A 24347-nucleotide genomic window follows, 5' to 3' on the forward strand; every position below is an offset into this window, starting at 1 on the left:
CAAATAAGTCAATGTTTGACTTTCCTAACAAAATATTTCCTTTTTTATTATTAACAAAAAAAAAAAAAAAAAAAAAAAAGTTCTTACCAAACTATGCACAAAATGACACTCCACCCTTCAAGTTGTGTAAATGACACTCCGCCACCTTGAGGTTTGTACAAATGAAAAAAAAAAAAAAAAAAAAAAAATTGCTAGGGAAGTAAAATTGTGAGAAGGCATGGACAATTCGGTTGCATTTATAGAAACCTCACGCTCACATGGAGAGTGTCATTTATACAATAGTAGTGCTACAATTACTACAATTTTTACTACAGTGAACTTACAAACTGATATGTTACCAAATATAAAGAGACAGTTCAAATATTCAGTTGAGGTTGTTGAAGTCCATCAATCACATTTATTGTTACATCAATTCAGAAGTTTTATGTAATAAAACTTATAATACTTTTATCATTTTTCTTTAAACAAAACGTTTTAGGGATCTTCATTTCAGTATACCTTAAGGGATGTTGGCATAATTATCTTTCTTTTTTTCATTATATGATGTAATGAATTTATTTCTTGTGTATTTTGATGAAGAAATTGCTAAATACAAAGAATTTTACAAATAGTGAGATTTGCATTCCCATCATTTATAAATTTCTTTGTTTAGTGGTAATCTTTGTAGATAATTTAAAATATGATAAATGTAAATTTGAAATTTGGACATAATTGTAAAATTCTTCTCTATAGTCTATACTATGTTGGTTGAATCAATTAAATAAGTAGTTTCCCTGGTGAAAGACCCAATTAGAATATCCCAATGACAAGTTCTACTTCTTCTTCTTTTCTTTTTTTCTTTTTTTCATTAATACAAGTTCGTTTTGAAGCTCATCTTTGCTTAGGATTGGAGAAAAAAAACAAATCAAACAAAATAATTAAAAGGTTGCAGTAATAAGAAGACATGAAACATGAATAGAGAAAAGAGTAAAAGCGTAAAAGGGTAATTAACTTTACAATGAAAGGGTGAACTCGTTTATGGTCTAAACTTGATATGACTAGAACCTAAATAGCCTTTGACCCAACCTAATCCGTCTGTCAAGACTGTTCACAATCAACCAAGTCAAAATTGTGATAAAAGTTGTGTTTACATATTTTGTAGAACTTTGTAGCACAGTAGGCAGGCGATTAGTGGTTCCTAATTGAGAAGTCCTAATGACACCATAGTTTAGGTCAGTATAGTATATGAGAAACTGCGTCATTCTAATTCTAAAAAAGAACTAATTAAACGATTGCAATATATTCAATGGCGTGCATGTTGGTTTGAGACTTCAAAGTCCACTTTAGGGCAAGAGTTGTTGCTCCAAAAATCAATATATTTCTGCATGTAACTTGTCCTGTTTAAGTTTCTTGGAAAAATTGTACAACCATTATTGGGCCTAGCTAGCTCCTACCGTGTGAGTCCCTCTTCAAAATAACCATATCCATTTTATATAGTTCTAGAAAAAAAAAATGACTCTCATTGGAAGCTACTAGGAGGTCACGAGAGAAGGATGAAGAGCTGCAACGCAGCACCAAAAAAGTCAAGGAGTATCACCAAGTCACTAGCATTCCTGCTGGTAGCTCACAGAGTTCAGAGGGAAAAAGGAGCTCGTACAAGGAGAGACTCACTGGGGAGATCCTTGGTGCTTATGAAGAAGCTTTTAGCTTTGAAAATAATATGGAAACTGAGGTTGAATCAAATGATGAGTGCTCGGACCTAAATGCAGGGATAGTAGTAGTAAATCTCTCTGGATCAAGGAAGACTATTATGAGAGCACAATGGGCCAATGCTTTTATCATCAAGGTTGTAGGTAGGACAGTGGGCTATCACTTCCTTTCATCACGAGTTTTGAGACTTTGGAAACCCAGTGGTAGGATGGATTGCGTCGACTTGGAGAAAGGCTTTTTCCTTATACATTTTTTGCTAAAAGAGGATTATGAAAGGGTGCTTAAGGACGGTCCTTTGTTGGTGGACACGACCTATCCATTAGAAATTGGGAGCCTAACTTTAAGCCATCTACGACTAGCGTCACTTCCGTCGCAGTATGCATACGTCTGCTGGAGTTACCTATTGAGTACTACGAGCCCTCGGTGTTGCAGGAACTCAATTAGGCCATTGGTTCAATTTTAAGAGTTGATACACATACAGCAACTGAATCCAGGGGTCGGTTTGCTAGAATCTGCATTCAAATAAATTTTGAGAAGCCTCTCATCAAGCTAATTCGGACTGGAGGTATTAAGCAACTTGTGTTGTACGAGGGAATAAGTTCTCTTTGTTTTTCCTGCGGCCGTGTTGGGCATAAGGTGGAGTGCTGTCCTTACACGACCAAGACACCAGTGATCGGGGATGCTAGGAAGGAAGAAGATAAAGTTGATAGGCACATTTCAGTAGCGTCAAAATGCAATGAACCTAGTGAAGAGGCGTATGGGCCATGGGAAAAAAGACCCAGCCCAACAACCCTCTTTTGGTATGGCTCCCCTTTTGAAAACTCGATTCCCTAACCAAGCCGAAAGTCCAATCCTTTCCAGGCTTGACCCATCAGCCTCTGTGGTAAAAGACAAGCTACAAAACTCTAAGCTTCTGTCAGAGGTTAATGCGCTTGCAACAAATCGCACTAGCCAAGCTAAAGCCAAAGATAAGCCTAGGACCACACTTTCCCAGTCAACACCTAAAGCTTTTTCCCGAAATACACAATCCAAACAGAGAAGGCGTGGTGCTTTGGGGATAAAGGAATACAGGCTGAAGCAAACCGTGGCGAGCAAAATCATTTTGCTTGGCAGTGATTTTGATCACCAATTGACTAAGCCGATTGTTTTCTCAGCAAGTAGCTCTATGGTATCTGGGTTTGAACCTCTGCCCGAAGTGGGAACTTCTACATTGGCGATGTGGGTCAGGGGGAGACCATGGATGGTGTCGGCAGTAAGGAGATGAAGGTGCATTCAGTGGAAGCACCTCTGAGGGACATCTCAAATCAACCTCCTTCTAACAAGGACATGGCGGAGCTTGTTGCAATGACTATACTCAACGTCTCGACGGCGGAGTTGAAACATATTGACCCTAAGCTTAGACCCCCTAAGAAGGGAAGTGAGGTCTTATCAAGCCCATGCACAGCCCAAAAAGAAGATATTATGGTGCAAGATGAAATTCCCAAAGATCCTACTCATGGAAATTATGAAGTAGGCTCAGATGGAATGTAAATTGAAGGTGGAGGTAAGCCCTCTGCTTTTGACTGATCTGTCCTTATTTTTTTTTAATTTTTATTCTTGTATATAATGAATATATTAGTTTGGAATTGTTGGGGTGCTCTGAACCCCTCATTTCAATCTTTTGTGCATAATATGAATCAAACTCACTGCCTTGCTATTATGATTATTACTGAGACTAAAGTGAGAGGCTCTAGAGCTAAGGATATTACAGATTGACTCCTTTTTGATGGGGCATTCCACGCCAACAATATAGGCTATTCAGGTGGACTTTGGCTGCTTTGGGATTCAACCTAAGTGGAAGTTTCTAAGCTTTCATCCATGGAGCAAGAGATTCATGCATTAGTGAAAGACTTGTCTTCAAATGCTTACTGGTTGCTGTCTACTATTTATGCCAGCCCAGATATGCGGAAAGATGTCTTTTGAGGGATAACCTCTCTATGGTGGCAGAGTTGCACGCGTTACCCTGGATTATTGTGGGTGACTTTAATGAAGTTCTACTTGGCGAAGACAAGTCTGGGCGCAGACTTGTTTGATCTCTAAAGCACTTAAATTCCAAGATTTTCTGAATAATTGTGGTATGATAGATTTGGGTTTTTTTGGTCCTCGGTTCACTTGGACCAACCGGTAACCACTTCCTTATCTTGTGCAAGAAATAATTGACAGAGTCTTTGTAAATTTTGCTTAGAATATTCTTTATCCAAAAGCCCGTGTCAAGCATTTGGAACGTTCTCATTCTGACCACAGCCCTATTCTTCTCTCCCTAAGACATGAGCATGGGACTCACCACTCCTACCCTTTTCGTTTTCAACCAATGTGGCTCAACCATCCTTCTTTTCCTGCTCTGGTTAGCGATGCCTGGTCAGGCCCTTCTAGCCTTTCTGATGCTATTACTACATTTACAACAAAAGCTAGAACATGGAATAGAGATCATTTTGGAAATATCTTCCATAGAAAGAGACGTATCTCTGCCAGGCTTAAGGGGATCCAAACTGCCTTGGGCAATAATCCAAACAACTTCCTGGTTGAACTCAAAAAATCACTCCTTAGAGAATTATCAACAATTGACACCTTGGAAGCTGAGTTTTGGAGTATGAAGTCTAGAATCTCTTGGGTGGTGGAAGGTGATAGAAATACTGCATTCTTTCATAATTCTATGCTGATTAGGCAGAGAAGGAACCGCATCACAAGTTTGAAGGACCAAATGGGAAATTGGTTAAATGGGGAGATTGAAATTGCTAATTTCATTAGGCAAGGCTTCTTGGACCTATTCACTACCTCACATTGCAATTCCTCTTTGAAGGAATGGCAGCCCCCTTTTTGGAAAAGCAGGCTGAATGATGACGATATTAGCAAGCTTAAGCTCCCGATCACTGAAGATGAAATATTTGCTGCCTTAAAGTCTCTTAAACTGTATAAAGCACTGGGGCCAGATAGACTTCATGCCGAATTCTTCCAAAGGTTTTGGCCTGTCGTGGGTCCCTCGATTAAAGTGGAGATTATTCAGATTTTCTATTTTGGATAAATCCCCAAGTACCTCAATAGAACCTTGATCACACTCATTCCAAAGTGCAACAGCCTGGAATCACTTAACAACTTCCAACCCATTGGCCTTTGTAATACGGTATATACGGTTATCACAAAACTTCTTGTGGCTTGGATTCAACCTATTCTGGATTATCTAGTCTCGCCTCTTCAAACTGTTCTGGATTATCTAGTCTCGTCTCTTAAGCCGTATAAAGCACTGAGGCCAGATAGACTTCATTGTGCAAGAACTTGTACACTCCATGTCCAAAAAGAAGGCAGAGAAGGGTGTATGGCAATTAAGATTGATTTTGAAAAAACTTACTACCGCTTGGAATGGAGCTTCATAAGGGAAACCCTATCCTTTTTCAAGTTTCTAAGCCACCTGAATTCTCTTATTATGAGTTGTGTTACATCCTCTTCCATATCTGTACTTTTCAATGGTGGTGCTTTGGACCTTTTTCTCCCATCAAGGGGCATAAGGCAAGGGGACCCATTCTCGCCCTACCTATTCATTTTATGTATAGAAATCTTAGGGGCGTTCATCTTGGAAAAATGTGATGCCAAGTTATGGGATCCTATCTCAGCTTCTAGAGTTGGTGCAACTTTCTCTCTTCTATTCTTTGCCGATGATCTAGTTCTTTTTGCAAAGGCTGATGTTAGAAATTGTAGAGCTATCAGAGATGTTCTTGACACTTTTTGTGATCTATTTGGATAGAAGGTTAGTGCAAAAAAGTCCCGTGTGTTTTTCTCCCCCAATGTTGGTCCAAACATAAGAGAAAAGCTTTGCAATATCTTAGAGTTTCGATCAACTCCTATTTTGGGAAAATATCTTGGCTTTCCTATTAAGCACACTTCAACACCTCAAGATTTTAGGGCCATTGTTGAAAGAGTCCAAAGCTGACCAGCAGGCTGGAAAACACACCTCCTATCCTTTGCTGGGAGGGTTGTGTTGACCCAAGCAACACTTTCTACCATCCTGAACTATGCCATGCAGTGTGCATCTCTCCCTGGTAAGGTTACTCAGAGCATTGATAGACTGTGCTGCAATTTTACTTAGGGGTCTACAGATAATAAAAAAAAAGTTGCATTTAATTAGCTGGAAGAAAATTACTACGGAGAAAAAATATAGAGGTTTGGGCCTTCACTCAGCTAAGGGGAAGAATGTTGCATTGTTGGCCAAGCTGAATTGGCGACTACATCAGGAGAAAGACTCTCTTTAGGCCAAGGTGTTATCTCACAAATACTCTAGTACAAGGAGGAAAAACCTCCTTAAGCCCCGGTCCTGTTCATCCACATGGGCAGCTATTAAGAAGGGTGAAATAGTATTTAAAAAGGGCATGAAATGGATAGCTGGAAAAAAATAGTGATCTCTCCTTTTGGCATGACAAATGGTTGGATGATGGCACACTAAGAAGTCTAGTTGCAGGCCCTTTCCAAAGAGGGGAGGAGCATCTTCGTGTGAAAGATATTGCTCAACATAATTTTTGGAATTTAGGAGGCATGTCTTTTTCACTTCCTAATCACTTAAGCCAAAAAATTAAAGCTACTCCTCTTCCGATAACAACAGCAAGTGTTGATCGAATAGTTTGGGCTTTTTCTCCCAATGGCAAATTTGATCTCAAGAAAGCATATAAACTGGTTTGTATAGCAATTGATTGCCCCCGTGACCATCCTTTTGCTGGTGCTTGGGTTTGGAAAGTAAACACCTTCCCTAAAGTTAGGTGTTTTTTATGGCAATGCTTACACAAGAGCATACCTATAGGAGAAGTCCTAGCTGCAAGAAGGATTAACATTCCTACCCTCTGTCCATTGTGCAATGATGCAATTGAAACTATTATTCACACTTTGCAAGATTGCCCCCAAGCCCGAATCTTTTGGGACTCACTTCTCCCTTCTGAACATAGCAGCTAGTTCTACAACATAAATCTCGGGGATTGGCTACATCTCAATTGTGCTTTGAATCTAAGTTTCACATCGGGCATAAGCTAGGGTACCTTATTTCCATTTGGTGTATGGAGTTTATGGCTTCAGCAAAACAAAGTAGTGTTTGGAAATAATCCCCGCCATAAGTCTCTCAGGACAAAAACTCTTGCCAAAGCTGCTGAGTTTGCTTTTCTTGGTGCTCATACGAAGGCAAGACGCATCACAACATCAATCCAGGTTCGGTGGAATACTCCTCCAGACAAGTGGTTTAGGCAGAGAAGGAATTATCTGTGACTCTAAGGGTGATTGGGTGAGTGGATATGCTAGAGTAATTGGGTTTACTACAAGTGTGGCAGCGGAGTTATGGGCTCTTCGGGATGGGATTAATTTATGCATTGATTTAAATTTGGAGAATGTTATAATTGAACTTGATGCCAAGCCTATGGTGGATCTGCTTATGAAAGATGAGAGGAGTTCTAATGGTAATGAAGCTATTATTGCTGACTGCAGGAAGGTTTAAAGAGGATCCCAAGGGTCAAAATCCAACACTGCATCAGGGAAGCAAATAAATGCGCCGACGCGCTTGCTAGAAGAGGCGCTGTTAGTCCTCATGATTTTGTTGTTTTTCAATTCCCTCCAGCTGATGTGGCCTTGTTGGCTAGTCTTGATGCAGCTGGAACTTTGTATGAGCGGTTTTGCTTTGTTGTATCTGTTTCTTAGTTTTTTGTTTAATGTTTAAAGCCTAATTACCCAAAAAAAAAAAAAAAAGACTTCTAGTTACCACGGTAATAAAAGGATTATATATATCTTTTCTTATAATTTTATAGCTAATTTGTTTATATACAACTTTTAAAACTTTACTCATTTTAGAAACAAAATTTTTTTCGTCAATTTTCAATAAATAAGTAAATAAAATTTCAGTAAAAATTTAAAAAACATAATATTTTTTTGAGAATCACATATATAATAATTTGAAATAGGCTTTTTTGCTAACCAATATTTCAGGGGCGTTGTTTAAAAATATATTTATTACTCACATTCTTTGTTTTACCAAATTTAACAATGGATAAAAGGTTGATGAAATTCATGATTTTTATTTCATTTAAAAATAAGGTTTGATAAATCAAGATTTGAGTGGAGTTGTGGTATGCCTTTGTATTAGAACTTCTTTTCCAAAGTTCTCTGACCTAGGGTAAGGTGCACTGAACCCTATCAGTCAGGAGATTAGACAGTGCCTACTCTTGTGGTGAGGCAGTCACAGTCAAATAGTGTAGTGAGCACAGAAGTGTGTCTTTTCTCTAGGGTACAAGTCATGGAAAAGTTGATAAACTATCTCTCTCAGAGTCCAAAGGAAGTAAGTTTGAAATAAGAGATGAACCAGGGGTGGAGGAACATGTTTTGGCAGCAAAGTTTCTTACTAGGAGAGTTCTTAATATGGAGGCAATTGCTAAGACATTCACTCTACTGTGGAAAACCAGAAAGGGGTTTGAAATACGAGATATGGGTGATCATAGAGTTATGTTTGTATTTCCAGATGCTGCAGATGTTGAAAGGGTTTTGAAGGGAGAGCCTTGGACATTTGACAGGCACCTTGTGGTACTAGAAAAAATGAACAGCAGTGACAACGTTGGAGGCCTAAGTTTTAACCAGACAAGTTTTTGGGTGCAGGTTCATGATCTACCAGTTTGACGTTCGTCCTTAGAGGTTGCAATGGAGATTGTTTCAGTGATGGGAACTGTGGACGTGAGAATGTCTAAGGAAAGGGGAAGTAGCAATTTCAACTTTTTTAAAACCAAAGTTAGTGTGGATATAACAAAACCTCCATGTAGAGGCCGTAAGATTACCATGGCCAGTGGAAAGGAGGGGTGGGTGAGTTTTAAGTACGAGAGGTTACCTAATATCTGCTACTAGTGTGGCAGATTAACGCATGGGGATAGAGAATGTCTGAAGTGGGTTAAAAGCAAAGGGACATTGAAGACCAAAAATTTGGAGCGTGGCTGCGTGTTGCTACATCAAGCATGATTCAGAGAACTGTCATCAGGGTGGCGGGGATGGATGAAAAGGGTACCGATGATGAAGATGACAGACAGATGGATGGAGGGAGAGGGGATGAAGGCAGTGGATCGAAAGAGAAAAGGAATACGGCGGCGGGGAAGGAAAAGGGTGCACGGGAAGGGGAGGAAGACGGTGATGTGGCAGAGTCAATTAATGAGGGAGCATTTGGTACGGAAAGTCCAACGAATCCGAACCCCATTAATGATGGTTACACAATCATGGATGTTACTCTTAACAGCCTGGCTCGCTTAAATTCAGGGAATAATAATCAGAAGGAAGATTTTTCGAGACAATTGGAGGAAATTGAAAAAGAGATTTTAAAGTTTGACAACGTGCATGTCAATGGAGTAAATCTGGCTGACAGTGCACCAAAAAAGGGAGTGGGCTTACAAAAGGTGTATAGTGTTGATGGGCTTGGAGAAGTGGGATTACAAAAGGTGCATAGTGTTAATGGGCTTAGAGAAGTGGGCCATAACTTAAGCAATAAGGCTGGAAAAAAGAAACTTATGACACAAAAAAGAACTTGGGTCCGTAGGGAGCAAAATAGAGGTGAGCCCAGTGGCAACACTTTTTCTGTTTTGAAGAAGAGAATGTCCAGAGAAGATGATGCAGAAACTGAGTTCGTAGTAGGGTGTAGGAAGAAGTTGACAACGGAGAATTTATCAGTAGCGGCGGAGGCTGGGTCCCAGCCCCACCGGGTCCAATGAATCTCATGGCGTGGAACTGCAGGGGGCTTGGGAACCGCCGTGCAGTTTAAGAGCTTGTAGACATCATACAAGCACAAGGTCCCATGATCGTGTTTTTGTCGGAAACATGGTCAAATAGAGATAGAATGGAATAGATTCGTTGTAAGTTAAAGTTTGATGGTTGCTTCACTGTTCCTAGCACAGGTTGGGGAGGTGGTTTGGCTCTTTTATGGAAGGAGGAGGATATGGTGTGGGTGCATAGTTTCTCAAACTATCATATAGACGTGATCGTGCATGGAGGCACAGAGAGAGCCTGGCAGTTAACTGGGTTTTATGGTGAACCGGAGACAAGTCGACGTTCTGAAGGATAGAACATGCTAAGGATGTTGAGCTCAAAGCCGAAATTACCATGGTGCTGTTTCGATGACTTTAACGAGCTACTGGAGGTGGCAAACAAAAGGGGAGGTGCACCACGATCTCATAATTTAATGCAGTCATTTCGGGAGGTTTTGGATGAGTGTGGATTTATTGATTTGGGATTCTCAGGACCGGAGTTTACGTGGCATGGGAGAAGAAGAGGAGAGTTAGTGTGGGAGAGATTGAATAGAGGGGTTGCTAACTACGAGTGGTTGAACAGGTTCCCTACAGGTAGTGTGCAACATCTCCACTGTTTTACTTCAGATCATAGACCCTTACTTCTTGCTCTTGATCCAAGTGGAGAAAGTCACAAATGGAAGCGAAAACCGTTTAGGTTCGAAGCAATGTGGTTGATGGATCCAGGATGTAGTGCCACGGTGGCTAGAGCATGGACACATCAGGTCGATGGTACTCCTATGTTCCAAGCTACAGAGAAGATAAGGAAGTGTAAGAAGATGTTAAAGAAGTGGAATAGGAATCATTTTGGTAGTGTAAAGTAGCAACTAAAGGAGACAAAGGAAAAATTATGGAAGGCTGAGGTGAGGTCGGTCAGGGATGGGAATGATGAAGAAGTAGTGTGTTTAAAGGCTGAATTAAATAAGTTGTGTGAGAAAGAAGAGCAAATGTGGCATTAGAAATCAAGGTTACAGTGGATTAAATGTGGAGATAGGAACGCCCAATTCTTTCATGGGACAGCAACTCAGAGAAAGCGGTCAAATTTTATTAAAGGGCTTAAAGATAGTGAAGGGAGGTGGCAGTCAGAGGATGCTTGCACGAAAATTTTTGTGGACTATTACATTGATTTGTTCACAACTTCTAATCCTCAAAATCTTGAGAACATTATGGAAGGAGTCCAAAGAGTTGTAACAGAGGAGATGAACTCAAAGCTTACAGCTACCTATACAATGGAGGAGGTGGAGGTGGCAATTAAGGAGATGGCACCTTTAAAGACACCTAGACCGGACGGAATGCCACCACTATTTTACCAGACGTATTGGTCTAATGTGGGTATCGACATTTCTCATGCTGTTATTTCTTGTTTAAATTCTGGTTCTCTTTTGAAGTCCATAAATCATACCTTTATTACTTTAATTCCAAAAGTAAAAAATCTGGAGAGAGTTTTTGAATTTAGACCTATAAGCCTATGCAATGTAATTTATAAAATTATTAGTAAAGTTATTGCTAATAGGCTTAAACCTCTCCTCAATGATATTATTTCTGAAACACAAAGTGCCTTCACTGCTGGTAGATTGATCACAGATAACATTCTAATTGCTTTTGAATCCTTGCATCATATGAAGACTAGTTGTACAGGAAGAACGGGGTACATGGCTTTAAAATTAGATATGAGCAAAGCCTATGACAGGGTAGAGTGGGCTTTTTTGGAGAAAATCCTTCTGAAATTAGGATTCCAAAATTCATGGGTGTCCTTGATTATGGAGTGTATCACTACGGTGACTTATTCTATTATGGTTAATGGAGAGCCAAAGGGTATGATTACTCCAACTAGGGGGATTAGACAAGGGGATCCATTGTCTCCTTATCTTTTTATCTTTTGTACGGAGGGTCTTGATGCTATCCTTCGGAGAGCAGCTAATGATGGGGTCATCACTGGATTCTCATTGTGCAGGAGAGGACCGAAACTAACCCATCTCTTTTTTGCAGATGATTGTCTATTATTTTGCAGGGCCACCTTAGCAGAATGTGAGCAAATAAAAAATATTTTGAACATGTATGAAGTTGCTTCTGGTCAAATGGTGAACAAAGGCAAGACAACTTTATTTTTCAGTAGAAATACAGATGATGCCACACAAGAAGAAATCAAAGATTCCCTTGATCTCCCGGCTATCCAACACTATGAGAAGTACTTGGGATTACCTTCCTTTGTAGGGAGAAATAAGAAGGCATGCTTTACTCACATTAAGGAGAGGATATGGTCAAAAATGCAAGGTTGGAAAGAGAAGTTGTTGTCTCAAGCGGGCAAAGAAGTTATGATAAAAGCAGTGATCCAATCAATCCCAGCCTACTCTATGAATGTGTTCAAGCTACTGGTTAGTCTTTGTAAGGATATTGAGGCCATGATCTGGAAATTTTGGTGGGGAAGTGATAGAGGAATGAAGATTCATTGGGTGAAATGGAGTACACTATGTTCTTCAAAATCTATTAGCGGTATAGGCTTTCGGGACATAAATAATTTCAATGATGCCATGCTTGCGAAGCAGATTTGGTGGCTCATTCATCACAAAAACACACTGTTGTATAAGGTTTTTAGTGCTAAATATTTTCCGGAAGGCAATATATTGGATGCACCAATCCCTACCAAGTGCTCTTATGCTTGGAAAAGCATATTACAGTCCAGGAAGGTTATACAAAAAGGTGCTGTTTGGAGAGTTGGGGATGGATGAAGCATAAGAATTTGGGACCATAGTTGGCTGCCTGAGTCAGGGATGAGCAAAGTGGTGTCGCAAAATTTGGATGTGGGGTTGAACCGGGTTTGTGACCTTTTTTATCCAGGTACAAAATGCAGGAATGTGGAGGTGCTGCAGATTTACTTCTACCCGTGGGAAGCTGATGCAATTAGAAAAATCTATGTGAGTGAAGCTTGCAATTCGGACTACCTTGTATGGCCCAAAACCTCGGATGGTTATTACTCAGTCTACCAGATGCTAGCAACGGAAGCAATTAATAAAGCGCCATCGTCATCTGGTGAGGTAGGTACGAAGGTGTGGAAGAAAATTTGGAAGATCCGAGTGCCACCAAAAATTAGACATTTTATGTGGAAACTAGTGACGGACTCCTTACCAACTAAACAGAACATAGCACGCCGGAACATACCCATTGACGAGATGTGTTCTTTGTGTGAAGATCAGCAAGAAACAGGCATGCATGTGATATGGTTGTATGACCAAGCAAAGGCAGTGTGGAAATCAATTTCAAGTTTCTCACGCTTGTATCAGGTTGGTTATCGGTCCTCTCTTGATCTCATAGAGGCTGTTCTCGAACAGGGGTCGGCCTTCACAATAGTGCTATTCTCGACCACCGCTTGGAGTATCTGGCAACGACGAAATAAAATCCGGGTGCAGCAACCTTCATGGCCCTTACATGAGATTAGCAAGAAGGCAAAGGAGTTGGTGGTGGAATTTTTTGATGTCCATGCACAGCCCACTAGACCACAGGGGCATCGACACCATACAAAGTGGACAAAACCTCTAGAGGACTGTTATAAGGCCAACTTTGATGCAACTTTATTCGAAAACAGCAACTGGGCAGGTATTGGAGTGGTGATTAGGGACTGCAATGGGGATGTTATGGGTGCTCTAAGTCAGAAAATAGTGTTACCTCAATCCATAGAACATGCTGAAGCATTAGCGGCTTCTTGGGCTTTGACATTTGCAAGGGAGCTTAGTCTATCCAATGTCATGTTTGAGGGAGATTGCCTACGGATTATTAATGCTATCAATACAAAGGAGCCATGCCACACTCTATTTGGACACATCATTGAAGAAATAAGGAGTTGTACTACATCTCTACTGATATGTAATTTCCAACATGTGAGAAGGGAGGGAAATAAGTTGGCACACGCCTTAGCTAGAAGAGCAGTTGTATCTGCAGACATTGATGTATGGGTAGAAGAACTACCTTCGGATTTGGATGATGTATTTAATCTTGATGTAGTTTAATAAAGCTCACTTACTTGTTCCTCAAAAAAAAAAAAAAAAAAAAAAAAAAAAAAAAAAAAAAAATTTCACACCGTCAATAATGGATGGGTGTAACATCACTTAATTTTACATGGGTTCATCACTAACACTACTTTTATTATGCACTAATCACAATTTAACATATTAATTATTTGTATCCTTAAACTTATTAAAATTCTTTTGTCCTTCAAATATTTTTTTTGTGATTGGAAGTTATTATAAGTCCATGACAAAAAGTACGTTATTCATTCTAGAAAGGAACACTCCTATATGAAAATATACACTAAGACCGCTACACTTCAATGCTTTAGAACATTCTTGTTGTAAAACTCAACGCTCTTAGATTATGTTTTTCTCCTTGCCCAGCGGTTACGCTTGTAATTAAGAAATGTCATATTCAAGAAATTGAAAAAAAAAAAAAATGTTTAGACAATAGAAAAAACGAATTTGAAGACAAGAAATTCACTGTTTGACCCTAATCGTCATTCAAAGGGAGACAAGAGAGTGTTGATCCTTATTGCTTTCACATAAAATGGGGGTCTGCTATTAATATAAGCCATTGTCACTAACCACTCATAAATAAGTTATAAGTACTGCTCAGAAGAAGAGTAACATAATCTGATAAGCCATTGTTGGTAGGCACTCGTAAATATATTCGATTTTGGTTCAGAAAGCATGGTTTGTCGTCATTTTGGTGATAGCTATTCTTGGCAACGGGGAATTAGTTAGAGGAGATAATGAATATGCCGGAAGAAAACTGGCTGTTGATAATAATCCTGGCACATAATTAACCTTGAAAACTCGGTTAGCCAATTTTGTTTTGAGATTAAATTCTGTAAGGATGTAGTGTAAAACTTATGTTTTACCTTTTCAATCCTAGCATGTCACATCATCTTATCACATATTTAAAAATAAGCACAGTCACGTCCAATCAATTATAATACCCATATATATATCCAACTAAATTGAGAATTTATTAAGAAGTTATTACATGTGATAGGACATATTGAATTTTAAGTAAAATACTTATGTGACAATCTCTTATTTGATAGTATAAAATATGAGTTTTACACCCCATCATTTCCAAATTCACTCTTTTGTCTTTGCATTTTTTATTTCCTCTCAATCATTGTTACTTTATAGCCAGTTTGAATTAGGGGTTTCTTTCCATGTAAAAATTACAACAGAAATCCAATTCCAAAGTTCTACATGTATGATGTATGTCGGGGTCCATTATTGGCTCGATAGTGCATATAAGGTATATATCCTCCTGAAACTAGACATGCCCCCTTTATCTAAGGCAAATACTTGTTGAACATCAACGTGTACGTATACGCAAGTGTGCATACAATCGTGTAACCGTCATTGCTCATTATCTAATATCATTTTTGTTTGTCTAATAAAAAGTGGGTTGGGAGTACCTTCTATTTCGACTTTGGAATTATGTCTTCAGTTTCGACAAATCCAATAATCTAATTGAGTACAATATCGTATTTAGTGTACAAAGTTCCCACATTTTATGGGCTTGAGGAGAAGTCATGATAGATTGGTTGTATCTAGTGCACAAAGTTCTTACATTTTAATGGGTTTTAGGAGAAGTCATGATAGGTAACTTAACAGTTACGCAATTTGTTTTGGGGAGGCTGATTCCTTGCAATTATCCAACTAAGTACAAAAATAAATGTGTTAATATATATATATATATATATATATATTTTTTTTTTTTTTTATGGGTGAAAAATATTGTTATCCATGAATACAGCAATTCCTACCCCGTACCCACAGCACAAAGCAGTTCAGATATTTTAGATTTGTTAAAGTTGTTGAGTGATCGAGTAAGAATTAACATATTTTGATTTGACTATGTCTATAGCAGAAAGTCATTGACAGCTGCATCTTAACGACAAATAGCTTTTTACAATGAAGTATGAATCCAATGTAGAGTTTAATAGTTTATGTACAAAAAAACTCTAGATTAACAGTTTAACACCAAATTAACTTGCTTGTTGTACAATTACATGGACATTCATTTTTGTTTGGGTCTCTTGAGTCTTGACCCATAACATCTTTAACAAGATTTATTCAGTGGTTGATTGATTCTCTATTTTTTCTGTGTGCCATTCGCTATGAGAATGTTCCATTCTTATTTTTTTACTTGGTCCCTATTGCCTTAGCTTTCTGAAGGTGATCACACTTTTAAGTTTTATACAAGATATTTGGTCTAGGTTGTCTGTTTAATTGTACGTCTGATATGGGTCCTTGATCAGAGTGAATTTGTCAAACAAAAGGAGGCTATCTAGAAACTTGTAGTGGATGAATAATTGAAAGTTACATGTGTAATAGCTTTCATTTAGTATAGACTGCAATTTGATTTAAAAAAAAAAAAAAAAAATTAACATAAGCACAAACATTAGACGAACAAAAAATGAAAAACCAACATTTTGGCTTTCACATACATTTTTCTGTTAGCGTGGAAGTCCGCAAGATCACAAAAAAGGTAGGTGTTAAATCAACAATTTTTGGACCTTAAGCTGTTTGAAAATTTGTGTCTTAGGAATATTAGTGCCAGTTTTATTGCAAAAAGACATGGGGTGTTCTGAAATTCGTATTGGAACCTTATTTGAAGAGACTGTATTCATTACTTAAGTCTGATTCCCTCTTTCTTTTTGCAAAATTTCAAGGTTTCATTAGCATTGACTGTGGCAGCGATGAAGATTACATCGACACGGGAACCAATATTTCCTATGTGTCAGATAAAGAACTGATAGATACTGGAATAGTCAGGGCAATATCCCCTGATTTATCTGAAAATCTTCCACAGTTTGCAAAGAACTTCAGAAGTTTTCCTCTGGGAACAAGGAATTGTTACACCCTGAGACCAGAGCAAGGCAAAAACAATAATTATTTGATCAGGGCAACATTCTTATATGGGAATTATGATGGTGAAAACCGGCAACCAGTATTTGACCTACATCTTGGGGTTGATGCATGGAAAACAGTGAATTTAACAAATATTGATGCATTTCGTTATTATTATTATTATTGTGACATTATTCATGTTCCCTTGACGGATTACATAGATGTGTGCTTAATAAACGCTGGCCATGGAGTACCCTTCATTTCATCATTGGAACTACGGCTTTTGGACAATTCCATTTATCAAACTCAGGGCAGGGCACTTGTGAAAATATGGGGATATAATGTTGGCAGGAACAATTCTGAAAATGCATTCAGGTGAATTAGCTACACCATTCTGAGCTTAAAATAATTACTTGTTATGGTAGGAGCTGCTTTCTGACACTAAATATTCATCTTCAGTGGCATGGCTATAACTTATTCCATTGCATATGAAGAATATTATTGCATGCCTTTGATTTTATGATAACTCTTACACCACTCAGGATTATCATATATGCTGTTATATGTTCTCAAACTTAGACGTTAAGATAAGTGAGCTCGCCACCTTGCTGCATTTCATTAATTTTTCCATGACAACAGTATTTTAACTTTCCAGTTACCTTTTCATGTTCATCAATTATTAAAAAAAATAATGTTCTTCAATATCATCTTGTTCTGGCACAATCTGAATTATTTAATATTTTATTTCAATTAGGTACCCATATGATGTCCATGATCGCATATGGAGTCCTTCACTATTTAACAATTGGATCCCAGTTGCCACAAACTCAGCTGTTTATTCCCCAAGCAATGATAACCCTTATAAATTACCAGATGTAGTGTTGAGGACTGCTGCCAAAACACAGAATGCTACCACTACCCTGAGCTTATACTGGAGTCCACCAGATTCTCTTTCAAAATATTATGCTTATTTTCACTTTGCTGAGATTGTGAAGCTTAAAGCTGGCCAGCAGAGGGAATTGACAATTAATTTGAATAATGAGCGCAATCTGACTGAATCTGTTAAACTTGATTATCTGAACCCACGAACCATAGTCCAAAATGATCCACCAATTAGTGGAAAGTGGGTTCACTTTTCAATATATGCAGCTGAGGGAACCAAGCTTCCTCCAATCCTCAATGCTCTTGAGCTTTTTCAGTCAATAGAGCTCCCAAATAAAACAGTTGCCATAGATGATGGTGTGCTTTCTTCTCTTTTTTATCTTCCTTGTGGGGACAGATTATGCTCAGTTTGCTGCTAACTAATATAAAGAAGAGATACTTCAATTGCTGATACAATAAGACTTTAGAACATTGGTGATGTTCCTTTCAGTAATTAATAAGTGAGTCTTTTCTAAATGGAAAATTCTAGTTTAAGTTGACATAGCCATATGTGATTATAGTTTCTAAGCATAGGAAGGTTTGATATAGAGCTTTACTCCATCAAGAATATTTTCCAGATGAGCCTTTGTCTGTTGCCAAAATAGAAATCAAAAACTTTAGTGCAGTAGTTTAAGTTGACAAAACCTTGTTATGAAACTTTTATTAGAGCCACCACACTTTTAGGCCTTGTCAATAATTTTTCATCTATCAATGAAATCTGTGTTACTCCCATGCTTTTTTATCTCTCCATGCCAAAATAGAATAGGATCATACAAGTTCGTTAATTAATAGCAAATGAAAATTTCAAATTATTTCATAGTTTTCATGAAATGGCTTGGTATCATGACTTGCATTGTTGCTAGCCACCATAGAATTTGCAACTGTTGGTAGTCTACTTTGAACATCATTAATGCTACATTCTAGAGAGATTCATTATCACAGCAAAGTCATATATGTTTCAACTTCTGGAAATGTCGGATATAATTGTGACTTTTCATCTTTCTTCTTTCTGTATGATTTTGTATTTTGAATTCACCTGCCTTTCTGTCTCACTTTCTTTTTATTTTTTATTTTATAAAAAACTATAGTTGAAGCTATCATGGGCATCAAGAAACTGTACAATGTGACTAGAGACTGGCAACGTGATCCATGTCTCCCAAGTGAATACTCATGGGATGGTTTGAAATGCAGTGACAACAATCATCCAATGATCATCTCATTGTAAGTGAACTTCCAAAACATCAAAACTTGTGTTGACACAATACACATGCTGTGATATTTCAATTAATATATTGTCTAATGGGAAAAAAAATCCTCCTTAACTTGGAGGCACATAAAATGGGCCATCATATTAACTGATATGAAAATATGATTCATCATTTTAGGAACAGACTCCTTTCAAATTCAACTAAAAAAAATGGTTTGTCATACCTTCTTATATTTGACTAAATTTGTTTCATTTTGATGGAATGTTCAAACACATTGCCTCCCCAAAAATAAGAATAATTTTGTTTTAATTGCAAATTATCTTTCAAAAAATGGCAATAACTCTTCCTTCTTTCATTATGACAAGCAGGAACTTGAGCTCAAGCAATATGACTGGGGAGATTGCAACTTCGTTCTCCAATCTCAAAGCAATGCAGTCCTTGTGAGTCTTAATCTGAATTGTGATTGATATTTAGCATTCAGATACTATACAATAGTGATAGCTAGACACCAGCAGGTCCAGAAACACCATCTGCTAGCTTGAGATTACCAATCAGCGGGTGGATAATGGAACCCTTAATTGCCGAAGGTGTTAATGCTTGGAGAGTGTATTTGTGGGATTTGATTTCAGGAATTTTTACTTGGAAATTCTATATGCAAGTCATGCAGTTGATTATCGGGTTGTCAAGAAAAGAAAACAATGGTTTAGCTTAACATCTGTGCATCTTGCTAACTCCTGTTTCAGGGACTTGTCATACAATGACTTAACTGGGCCACTGCCAGAATTTTTGGCACAACTACTGAATTTGAACACACTGTAAGTTGTTGAGCTTTGATCTTGGTATTGAAAATGTAAATTTCAGTGAAGGAAATTGAGGTGATCTGCATAACAATATCTTTGCAGTAATGTAAGTGGAAACAAGCTCACAGGTTCAGTTCCTGAGGCTCTTCTGCAGAAGTTTAGGGATGGGAAATTGGTCTTGAGGTAGCTTATCTTCCTTCCTCCAATATTTTATTTACTTAATATTCTAATTTCATTTTTTCACCTTCTTGTGTTTTCTCTCTCTTTCTTTTACAATTATAACTGCTTTTTATACATGCCAAATACTAGAAAAAGTATATGTTGTTCACTAATATGTAAAATCAGATTTCTTCTATATTTCCCACATCAATTGAATTGCAAGATGACAGCACCATCTATCTATGTTTAATAACTTACTATGGCATATTACCTTGATGCATTTTATGCAAGTGTTGGTGAAAATCCAGATCTTTGTATGTCGGTTCCATGCAAGAGGAAAAAGAAAAAGGAATTTGTTATTGTTGCATCATCTATAGCAGCAGTCCTGGTTCTTCTGTTCATCTTTTGTGCTCTGGCTATGTATAGAAGGAAAAGACAAGGAGGTACTTCTTTCTTTATTTTCTGATTCTGTAATTGTTATCACAATTCACTGAAGTGAGGTACAAGAGATGTAGCATCCAGTCCCAGGTAGTCCTATTTTTCCTGTGATACACCAAAGACTTTAAGAAAGTCATGAAAATAATGTATAGAAATTGAAGTTAGTTTTCACTAGTGGCTATAGTGACAAACCACACAATCAAGACCACTAATAATGCAGCTGATAAAATTTTTTGAATACATACATGGACCATTCAACATGTGACTGAGTGGTAAGTGTGCACACTCTCTTCATGCAATGCAGGGGTACGAATCTTGCTTGAGTCATGTTTCACTTGTTTTGTACCTAACTTTATGATGTCAGTGGGATTTATTTTTCTGAGGATTGCCATCCTGGGACTGTGTGGTGATACTCTATTTTGCTTGACCAAAAAGATAATATTCATCACAGTAATACTTACATACATGGGCAGGTTGTCAAGAGTTCAAATAGTCACATGGGATCTCAAGTTACACAAAAGAACAGTTAAAGAACACTTGAATCTTTCCTTCACAACTCCGCTGAGTTTATATATATAATACCACACACCTGGTCCATACCTTTTGTCACCTAAAATTGCCAAATAAATAAAAAACAATCCGGTCACTGTGCCACACAGATTATTAACCATATCATCCCAATCTCCTGTGGTTTTGTAAAAGGTCTTGTTCCAGCCTTCTTCAATTCTTGGAATTCAAATTGAGAAGGCAAGAAAACTTGGGGAGATCACTTCATACAATCTTGAGCCCATGCTGACCATATAAATTTGGACAACTCTTCTTGATGTGTAAAATATAGATGAGCATACAATCCAGAACCTCCTCTAGCTTTACCACTGACAAAATATCATGGAGAAACCATAACTAAAGATGGCTAAAATGTAGCTGCATATGGATTTGGTGACACCAGCCTGAGAATTTATTTGCATTCCTGTCTAGGATAGTGGACTCTAGATTTAATCCTCAACAATACCATGTGAGATGAAATCGATTTGAGTACACAAACATTAGAGATTAAGAAAAGCATAAAAAGTATATATTCCCACACAAGCTTCAAAATTTTTTTCAATAGATTTTGCATTTTTCAATTGTGCAAATCTTCCTTGCAGTAGATATGGTTACCAAATCCAACATCAAATCAAAGAATCAACATTATAGCTACTCAGAGGTTGTGAGCATAACTAATAACTTCAAAACCATCATTGGAGAAGGAGGATTTGGAAAAGTGTACCTTGGCAAACTGAAAGATGAAACTCAAGTAGCTGTTAAGTTGCTCTCTACTTCATCAAACGAAGGCTATAACGATTTCGGGCAGAGGTTAGATTGAATTTTTGACTACTTCAAAATGTTAATTTAATTTTGAAACTATGATGGCATGAAGCATGCTGCTAAAATACTTTTATCCAATTAAATTGGAGCATTGTTTTGAAATACAAGCACAACTCTTAATGATAGTCCATCATAGAAACTTGGTTTCTCCTGTTGGATACTGTGATGAGGGTGAAAAGAAGGCACTTATATAATGAGTTCATGGCTAATGGCAATCTACACCAGCATTTATCAGGTATTTACCATCTACCATTTGTGTCCAAAGGCTGTTCATCATATGACCCACAGTAAGTTACCTTTGTGGTTTGATCAAATTAAAAACATGATTTAGTGGAGGGCAAGCACCATAACAGCACCTCTAGTAGTAGCTAAGCATATTAGAATCTGAACAGTCTTTTCCACTATTAGTTACCTCTGTCAAATCAAAAGAATGTTGGCTTGAGCAGTGCACCAAACAGGTGCAGTTCATACCAGATGCATATCAAGTCTTTTCCACTGGGCAGTCTCATTTTGCCCGATCTTATCATGAAACACAACGAATACTGCCTATGAAACTGTAACTAAGTCTTGCCCCTTAGTGAAGTACCTACGGTACTATACTACTATCTAAGCATATTAGAATGTGGGTATGACCACTATCCATAGGCCCAGCTAATATTTTCGTGATACATCAATACAAAACATAAGAACAATTAAAACAAACCAAAAAAGAGGAAGGATGAGGTACCAACAAGCCAATCTAAGCTTAATACATAAAAAAGTGCAATTGCTATTTCATATAATTAGGCTTAGGAATGTGTAGTTTGACTAAAAACTCACAAATATTATTAACTTTCTTGCAAAATTGTGAAATCAAAGCTATAACATCCCAGCTTAAAGAGAAATTGATATGTTTCGGCTGCAGTGACAAACACAAATGTCTTAACTTGGAATGAGAGACTCCATATTGCAGTGGATGCAGCACATGGTTTGTAATCAAATCAATTACATGATTATTCATCTTCAATGTTGTTGGATTTCGGTTATAAATATATTAAGAATAAGTTACCAATGGTTTACTGGTGGGTTTGCAGGGTTGGAGTATCTACATAATGCTTGTAAGCCACCTATAATCCATAGAGATTTGAAACCTTCCAACATTTTATTAAATGAACACATGCAAGCCAAGATAGCTGATTTCGGGCTGTCTAGAGCCTTCGCAACTGAAAATGACTCTCATGTGTCAACTCGCCCAGCTGGCACATTGGGATACCTCGATGCTGCGTAAGTGTTTAGGCCTACTGATTTGTGTGCGTAGATATATATATATATATATATATGTTTGGAGTTAAGAGTGAATTTAGGTATCATTATGATAGAGGTTCTAGTGGAATCTGCAACATACTAAGCCTGTTATCATAAAATTTTCCGCTACTTAAAAATATTCTGCCTTTAAAGATCAAACATTGATTTCCAAGTACCCAATGCATCAGAAAACTATAAAATTCACAAATTTCTCTTAAATCTGCTGTTTTTACAAGTACATGGTATTATATTTTTTAAGCACAACTCACTTTCTTCACCAATGGGAGTTATATAAAGTATCAGGAAGCCAACAGCTATTATTTAAGGTTCAAGTAATGAAAGTAATAACTAGTAGAATTAAATCAAGCTGAATTTCTTGTATTTATCGAGCCACATGTGTTTTACATGCAGATTTCAAGCATTTGGAAACTTTAATAAGAAAAGCGATGTCTATATCTTTGGAATTATTTTGTTTGAGCTAATCACAGGCCGCGCTTCAATAGTAAGAGGCCCTGTGAAAAACAGTCACATACTTGACTGGGTTAATCCTTTGATTGAAAGGGGTGATGTTCAAAACATTGTTGATCCAAGATTAGAAGGAGAATTCAACACCAGTTCTGCCTAAAAAGCTATAGAGATAGCCATGTCATGCACACCATCATATGCTATCCAAAGGCCAGACATGAGTCATGTGTTGGTATAACTTAAGGAATGTTTGGCTCTAGAGATGGCTTATGAAAGAACCCAAAGGATGGCAATTAAGGGAAATTTAACAAACACTCCATTCAAAATGACCCATTTGGAGTATGAATCAGATATTGTACCCCATAGTAGGTAGAATTTTTATTTTTGGATATTTGATAGGTGGGACAGGGAGCATTAGAACTTGGACATCTTTGTTAAAAACACTAAAAAGCATCAATTAACCTATAAAACTCGTGACCCATATTAGGTAGTCATCAAATAAAAGATTAGTGGTCAGGTGTTCTTTGTATGCTATATGACAAGTTTGCATTACTTTGTATTTGATGAACTTTCTTATATCCTTGTTTTGTCTCTTGTTCAATGAAAGTATGAGTGTGTATTATAACTTGTTTCTATATTTTCTAATGGACAAGTAAATTATAATTATGCATAATTTATATTTTGCATGTGCTTAAGGGTTTAGTTTTCTTTTTTAAGAAACATTGTTATGTAATAACATGAGGGATATTGGGCTTTTACCTTATTTTGTAAAAAATTTAGCATAATGTTCATGTTTTAAAACTATTTAGGTCTGTGTCCCTGTTTTAGTACCCGGTTTTTTTAAAAAAATCGAGTTACAAGTGGAACTCGACATTAGTAATATCGAGGTCTATGCATATTTTGCCACTTAATTTTAAAAAAATTTTAAGTGAAACTCGACTTTGCAAAAGTCGAGTTTCAATTAAAAATTTACATATAACTCGATTTTGAGGATATCGAGTTTTATACTGAACTCGATTTTGTTAAAATCAAGTTTCAAAAATAAGGACACGAACTTAAATAGTTTCAAAACAAGGACATGTTGCTGTTATTTTTGCAAAATAAGGACAAAAACCCAATATTCCCTAATAACATGTACGTTATAATGCTCTAGAATGTTAACTACAGTGGCTGTGTATTTTGAACAAATCAAGTACCTATTAAAGCCCATTTCAGACTGCAAATTCTCTTTTTTTATATTTTATAATAACCACTCATTAAGAGCATTTTCATCAAGAATGCTATAAAATATAGCATTTAGCATCTTAAAAAGTT

The 24347-nt window shown here is 37.4% G+C and overlaps 1 pseudogene; it reads left to right on the plus strand.

Moving 5' to 3' along the window:
* Nucleotides 1–15956: 15956 nt before the first annotated feature.
* On the plus strand, nt 15957–23638 carry LOC112023755 (putative leucine-rich repeat receptor-like serine/threonine-protein kinase At2g19230; annotated as a pseudogene).
* The last annotated feature ends 709 nt before the right edge of the window (nt 23639–24347 follow it).

Source organism: Quercus suber, unplaced genomic scaffold, assembly GCF_002906115.3.
Source record: "Quercus suber isolate HL8 unplaced genomic scaffold, Cork oak 2.0 scaffold_645, whole genome shotgun sequence".
Classification (NCBI taxonomy): domain Eukaryota; kingdom Viridiplantae; phylum Streptophyta; class Magnoliopsida; order Fagales; family Fagaceae; genus Quercus; species Quercus suber.